At 47.6% G+C, this 7,708-nt stretch overlaps 1 long non-coding RNA gene across 1 annotated transcript; it reads left to right on the forward strand.

The window, feature by feature from the left end:
- Positions 1-5,521, forward strand: LOC125751169 (uncharacterized). The gene is made up of 2 exons (XR_007400541.1): positions 1-182; positions 5,058-5,521. It is a non-coding gene; the product is annotated as an uncharacterized LOC125751169 (long non-coding RNA).
- The last annotated feature ends 2,187 nt before the right edge of the window (positions 5,522-7,708 follow it).

Genomic DNA, 7,708 nt, shown 5'->3' on the forward strand with positions numbered 1-7,708 from the left:
AGTACCTGTGCCTTTAAATGTGCGGGCCGATTTGTATCGTAATTCGTGGTAGCGCCCTATAAAAATGGCAGTGGTTGGCTGGGGGTCGAACGCTGGCAAGGTTCTTCTGGTTACCTGACTTCGTGGTAAAGATCTGCATACGACGGATTTATTGGAGGTGGCTGTTTGGTAGGTGGCAGCGGGTACGTTTTATTCCATTCTGTTTCGGCTCACTTGTACTCAACCGGTGGGTGCACGTTGCTGCGGGTAAATGGTGGGGCTGGCGACCTGTAATGGGCTTGTGTAAAATCGCCCGTAAGTTGGATTTTGGTTCGTGATTGTGGGTTTTAATTAACTTGTTTTGAATGGCGCCATCCTTTGCAGGCAACGTGGAGGGAGTTTTATCCGGCTGGTTGGAGATCACTACGCCATTAAGCATTGCTGCTCTGCCTGCTTTTACAGCTGCGGTCTGGATTGCCTGTCCTGCAGTTGCTGCTGCTTTGCCTCTTTGCCTCTGCTCTTCTCTTCTCTCCTTTTTTTGTATTATGAATGTGGGGATTGGTAGCTTGTCATTCCTTGTTTAATTGCGAGGATTAACTGTTTAGAGTGAGGGATTTTATTGTGTTTTAAGATTCTTTGGGGTTGGGATGCCATTAGGGAGGAAGGGAACTTTTTGTGGTGGCATGTTGTATTGTGTGTATGCATGGGAGTTGTAGTGTTTTGTTTCAGGATGCCATCTGCTGTTTGACTGTTTAACCTCCTACCCTGTGTGGACCAGCCCCGAGGTTTTATTTTGTCGTGTGGATGGTGTTTTATTAATTTATTTGTAATAAAAGATTGTAAGTGGAGTGACGTCTCTTGCTGCCGTGTATAACGGACCTGAGTACCTTTCTCTTGGAGTTTCATTTAGTTTAGGAACTATTTCCCTGGGTGCAATTCCCAGGGTGGCGTAGTCGGTGTCTTAAGGGGTGGTTCCCCTGAACTCTGAGCCCAGCGCTGCGACAACTTGGCGTAGTCGGCAGGATTTACTTCGGTCAGCAGAGACGTGTGCTCCATTCTATGTTTTTTTTGGAATTGTAAATTTGGAAGAGGCAAGGCAGCAGCAGTTGGTTTTGTGGCTATTTTTAAGTAATATCTGGATATTTGAGTGACCCGTTGTTGGTACTCCAAGCTACTCAGTTGTGCAGCCTGGTCTCTATGGTGCTATTATGGAGGAAGAATTGCAAGAATTGAGGAACCTAGTTTTGTAGTTGCGGACTGATAATGAACGGCTTCGCCAGCAGCAGGTTGCTTGTATATTTGAACCGGGTGCTACACCTTCTACCTCAGCACCTCATGCAGCCCTCTCCAGCCCTATAGTACCTGCAGGAGAGCGAGTGGTGTTTGTACCTCGGGAGCGTAAGTGCCCCATGTTCAGAGGACGTTCTGGTATAGGGTTGAATGAGTGGCTTGAGGAGGTACAGGCATGTATGCGGGCGCGGCATTTAGCTGTGTCTGATCAGGCGTTCTTTTTATTTGACCATCTAGAAGGGGAAGCTCGTGAGGAGATAAGGTACTGCTCTGGTGTAGAACGAGGCGATCCGGCTTGCATAATTGATGTTTTGCAGGAGTTGTATGGGTGCTCAGAGCCATATGTAGCTTTGCAGGAGGCTTTCTTTTCTCGGAGGCAACAAGGGGAGACACTGCAGGAGTTTTCCCTTTCATTGATGGGCCTTATGGAGAAGGTGAAGCAGCGGGCCCCCAGTGGCACGTTGAATGCTGACGTTTTCTTGAGGGACCAGTTTCTTGAGCATGTTTTGGATGGTGCTCTCCGTCGGGAGTTAAAGCAGATGGTGCGTAGGCAACCCACGGCCACCTTACTTGATGTAAGGGGTGAGGCGATTAGGTGGGAGCGAGAAGGTTTACCGAGTAGTCGTGGCCGAAGTCAGTCTGTTCCATCAGCTTGTGGTATCCAGTATGGAGTACAGGGTAATCCCCGGGGTGTGGGTGATTCCGTCCGGGGTTCTGAGATGCGTGAGCTGAGGGAACTACTAAAGGGCCAGCAAGAGCAATTGCGCCTACTTACCCGGAGTGTTGAGCTCTTGCAGAGCTCTCATCAGCGTAGTCGTTTACCTCGCAGCAGTTCCATCATTTGTAGACGCTGTCAGCGGCCTGGGCATATTGCTAGGGAGTGTGATGGGGTTCAGGCTCCTTCTCGGTTCCAGTCTTTAGCTGCTCCCCCATTTTCTGGAGGAGAGCCTCACCCACGGCCAGCGTCGGGAAACTAGTGCCCACCGGATTGCAGAGCCACGGTTCGGATGGGGCTCCTACTGGCTCCAGGTTGGTTCCTACAAGTTTAGGCGCTGCCTCTCAACTGATGTCCCCATGTCCACATCTAGATGTGGTGTTGGGTGGGGTTATAGTGCCTTGTTTAATCGACACTGGGTCTATGGTGTCTACCATTACTGAAAGTTGTTTCATTCAGCACTTTGGACAGTGGGGTCAAGAGCGCCTTCAGGCTTGTCATTGGCTACAACTTCGGGCGGCCAATGGATTAGCCATTCCTTATATTGGCTATCTAGAGTTGGAGGTTGAGCTTTGTGGTAAGTTAATGCCACAGTGTGGGGTGTTAGTGGTTAGGGACCCCCCAGGCGAGTCATCCCCACAGGTCCCTGGTGTGTTGGGGATGAATGTGATCCGGCGGTGCTATCAAGAGCTTTTTGGACAGCATGGGCTGGGTCTATTTGAGTCACCTGCAGTATCTGCAGCCCCAGAACCTGTTATGCAGGCGTTGCAACAATGCCATTGTTCGGAGGTGCAGTTCTCCAGTGGTACTCCAGGTAAAGTCAGAGTGCGTGGCCGGAAGGTATGTCGTGTCCTAGGTGGTACGATGAAGTTGGTAGCAGCTACTTGTTCAAAGCAGTGCTATTGCAGTTTTTCCTTGCTCTACCCCTGATTTGTGTGTGCTTCAGCAGGCTGACCCAGTTATTCAGGAAATCTTGCCATTTTGGACTCGCAAGGAACATCCTAATGCAGAGGAACGGAAACAACTTTCAAGGCCAGCACTGGCCTTGCTCCGACAATGGGATTGCCTGGTTGAAAAGAACGGGCTCCTGTACCGTCAGGTTTGTCGTCCTGATGGTGCTGAAACTACTTTTCAGTTGGTGTTGCCCGATACCTTAAAGAATAAGGTGTTGACTCAAGTACATCAAGACCATGGCCACCAGGGCGTGGAAAGAACATTGGAATTGTTGCGCCAGCGGTGCTATTGGCCAGGTATGTCCTCCGAGGTAGCCCAGTGGTGTCAACAATGTGAGAGGTGCCAAGTGGCTAAGGATACACATCCAGCAGCTCGTACTTTTATGGGGCATTTGTTGGCTTCTCGGCCCAATGAGATTTTAGCAGTTGACTACACTGTGTTAGAGCCTGCCCAGAGTGGACTTGAAAATGTCTTGGTCATGACTGATGTTTTTAGTAAATACACTCTGGCTGTCCCCACCCATGATCAACGCGCCTCCACCGTGGCCCAAGTTCTGGTAGCTGAATGGTTTTCAAAGTTTGGTGTTCCTGCCCGGATACATTCAGACCAAGGCCGTAACTTTGAAAGCTCCCTTATCCAGCAGCTTTGCGGTCTTTATGGGATTGAGAAATCTCGCACTACTCCATACCATCCAGCGGGCAATGGTCAGTGCGAACGCTTTAATAGGATTCTCCACAACTTGTTGCGTACTTTGCCTGTGTCCTGGAAGAGAGATTGGGATTCCTGTCTGCCACAGGTGCTTTATTGTTATAACACTACTCCCCATCAGGCGACTGGGGAATCTCCTTTTTTTCTTATGTTCGGTCAGGAGCCTAGGCTACCAGTTGATTTCCTTCTAGGCAGAGTGGCAGAACCCATGAGTGGACATGTCCATGATTGGATTGAAGAACATCGGACTCGACTACAGTTGGCCTTTGACGGGGCCAGGGGACGGTTGAAGATGGCGGCTGAGCGCCGGAAGAAGAACCATGACCAGCATGTTCGAGATCGCCCTCTAAGTGAAGGCCAGCTAGTACTCGTTCGTGATTGTAGTACCAGAGGGCGTCATAAAATTAGAGATTGGTGGAGCTCTGTGATGTACCGAGTTCTAAAAATGCCTAAGGCTGGTGGAGCAGTTTATGCCATCGCACCTGTGGATGACCAGACCCAGGTCAGGCACGTCCATCGAACTTTGTTGAAGGCCATATTAAATGTCTCTGGTGTCTGCCCTGGCAACCCTTTGCCTATGGAGTCAACATTTTCATCAGATGAATCTTCAGATGATGAGGACCTGGTGGTGTTGAGGCAGGAAGGTCCGGGGGGAGTGTCTGGTTCCTCACTGTCTAGGCCAGTGGCAAGGACATGTGCTGCTCAGAAGTCTCCTTTGCGGCCTGCTGAAGTCCCAGGCCCCTCAGTGGTTTCTCCATCAGTAGTGAGTCAGCCACTTAGTTCCAGAGTGGTTCCAGCCATGAGTCATCCTCACTCCCAGGAAGTGGAAGTGCGAAGGACAACCCGAGCAACGGCAGGCCAACACTTTAACGTTTACCATCTTCCGAGGCCTGCGGGGGTGATGGCACAAGGGACTGTAAGCTCTCTCGACCCTGTGTCTAATGCAGTTGCTGCCCTTTTTAGACCCTGGAGTTAGACTTTGTATTCCATCGTCGGGTCGACGATTTAAAAAGGGGGGGGGGTAGACTGTGGCAGTATGACTATTTTAAGTACCTGTGCCTTTAAATGTGCGGGCCGATTTGTATCGTAATTCGTGGTAGCGCCCTATAAAAATGGCAGTGGTTGGCTGGGGGTCGAACGCTGGCAAGGTTCTTCCGGTTACCTGACTTCGTGGTAAAGATCTGCATACGACGGATTTATTGGAGGTGGCTGTTTGGTAGGTGGCAGTGGGTACGTTTTATTCCATTCTGTTTCGGCTCACTTGTACTCAACCGGTGGGTGCACGTTGCTGCGGGTAAATGGTGGGGCTGGCGACCTGTAATGGGCTTGTGTAAAATCGCCCGTAAGTTGGATTTTGGTTCGTGATTGTGGGTTTTAATTAACTTGTTTTGCCTGGCGCCATCCTTTGCAGGCAACGTGGAGGGAGTTTTATCCGGCTGGTTGGAGATCACTACGCCATTAAGCATTGCTGCTCTGCCTGCTTTTACAGCTGCGGTCTGGATTGCCTGTCCTGCAGTTGCTGCTGCTTTGCCTCTTTGCCTCTGCTCTTCTCTTCTCTCCTTTTTTTGTATTATGAATGTGGGGATTGGTAGCTTGTCATTCCTTGTTTAACTGCGAGGATTAACTGTTTAGAGTGAGGGATTTTATTGTGTTTTAAGATTCTTTGGGGTTGGGATGCCATTAGGGAGGAAGGGAACTTTTTGTGGTGGCATGTTGTATTGTGTGTATGCATGGGAGTTGTAGTGTTTTGTTTCAGGATGCCATCTGCTGTTTGACTGTTTAACCTCCTACCCTGTGTGGACCAGCCCCGAGGTTTTATTTTGTCGTGTGGATGGTGTTTTATTAATTTATTTGTAATAAAAGATTGTAAGTGGAGTGACGTCTCTTGCTGCCGTGTATAACGGACCTGAGTACCTTTCTCTTGGAGTTTCATTTAGTTTAGGAACTATTTCCCTGGGTGCAATTCCCAGGGTGGCGTAGTCGGTGTCTTAAGGGGTGGTTCCCCTGAACTCTGAGCCCAGCGCTGCGACAATAGCTCGGGATATATCAGCCATGCGCTGGCTTAATCTCCCCAAAACTGAGAGAGCCAAGCAGTTCTACCCGATACCACCAGGGGTCAGTGCATAAGAAAAGCTCAAGCTCCCACAGGAGTGCAAGTGGAAATAACAAAATGTCCACTGTTACAGAGGCAATAAGTTGTATTACTTTTGGTGCAATTCCCAAAGTAGCATAGCTGGTGAGTCTTTTAAATTATGGTGACCAGGGAGATCAGGGAGAACACTTGGAGGTATTTTGGGTTTTATAAACTATTTACTACTTTAAAACTGAAAGGCTCTTGTGCTTCGCTAAATAGTTCAGTTCTTCATGCTTTTTGTTTCCTTGATTGAAAGACTCATTCAGCTGTTTCACATTAGCATTACTGACACATGCATTATTATAGGAGACATGGGTGTAAATTACTGGGGGGATGGGGGGGTTGTAGTCCCCCCCCAATAAATCAAAACCAGCTAATACTACCCCCCCAAATAATCATGTTTCTCCCATAATGGGTGGAGACCTCAACCCCCCAATATTCCAGCCAAAGTTACACCCTTGGTCAGCCCAAAACTCAGTACTTAAATGAAATCCAGGTCCTCTTGATTGAAAGGGTGGTTTACAAATCCAGTTTTAGCTCAGTGTCCTCCCTGGCATGGATTATCTGGTCACCCTATTTAAATACTCTTCCCACCTAGCATACATGTCTTATTCACATGCTCCTTTGGCTCTTCGGCCTTCCTTGCTTTTTGCCCCCTCTGGCCACTACGCCTGTATGAGTGACGTTTGTGCACCATTGATTAAGACCATATGTATTTGGGTGTTCCCTGTTTGTGCATGTGAGTGTGGATACTTATGTATGAATTTTAAATATTGTGTAAATTTGTGTGGATATGGACACGTGTGGATAAATGGCAAATGTGGGTTTAGATTGAATATGTGTCTGGATTTGTATGTGTGTGTGTGTGTGTGTGTGTGAGAGGGAGAGAGAGGTCCTTGGCTACGTTCACACTGCCATGCTGAAGTGATTAAAATTGGATTTTTTGCCTTAATGGAACACAGATCTGATCTTTTCAGGGCTGTGTGGACACGCAAATCTGATCTTTTCAAATCAGATTTGTGTCACTTTCATATGTGGTACTAAATTAGATACGTATCCGATTTTCGGCCATGCGACCTGCATGTGAACGCTCAGATCAGAATTCATGTGGCTTTTTGCTCATGCGCTGACATCATCAGCCTGCACCGGCAGGCTCGTACCCACACATCTCTTGGTGCAGCAGTTCCAGCAATAACTGCGAAAACAGAAAAAGCTAGCGACTTGCCTTTTTTTCTCCTTTTCGACCTGCTCATGTACAGCTGATTCACTGTTTGTCGTCCTCCAGAGCAAAGCGTGATACAATCAATGTGCGCATGCGTGACGTTTCGGAGGACCGATGCGTTCACATTACAGTCAGATACAGGTCAATTGTAGTTATGAATGTGAACCGTCAAGATAGAAAAATCCAATTTGAGCAAAAAATTGGAATTGAACGATATGGCTGGCAGTGTGAATGTAGCCTTTGTGTCCCTGTATATCCATACATCCTGGCCAAAAAAGTCAAAAGAATTTAAGCAAGTAGTTAAGAGCAAATGATTTGATCATTATTACAGCTCAGCAACATTATGCAGCAACTAAGTGAAGTATGTTGAGATGCTGAATCTACTGAATGGCCAGGTTATCCCATCAATGGATTATTGCTTTCCTAATTATGTGGGCATTTCAGGATGATAATGCCAGGATTCATCAGTTTCGAATTGTCAAACTGTGGTTTAGGGAACATGAGGAATCATTTTCACCCATGAATTAGCTACTTGAAAGTCTTTTGGACTTTATGGAGTGGTTCAAGTCACCTGTCATCAATACAGGTTCTCAGCAAGAAATTAATGCAAATTTGGATACAAAAAATGTTGTGATGTTCCATAAGCATGTGGAAACAATGCCATGACAAATTTACAGCATAAAGAAAGCTAAAGGTGGTCCAACAA

The sequence above is a fragment of the Brienomyrus brachyistius genome, chromosome 10 (assembly GCF_023856365.1).
Source record: "Brienomyrus brachyistius isolate T26 chromosome 10, BBRACH_0.4, whole genome shotgun sequence".
NCBI lineage: Eukaryota > Metazoa > Chordata > Actinopteri > Osteoglossiformes > Mormyridae > Brienomyrus > Brienomyrus brachyistius.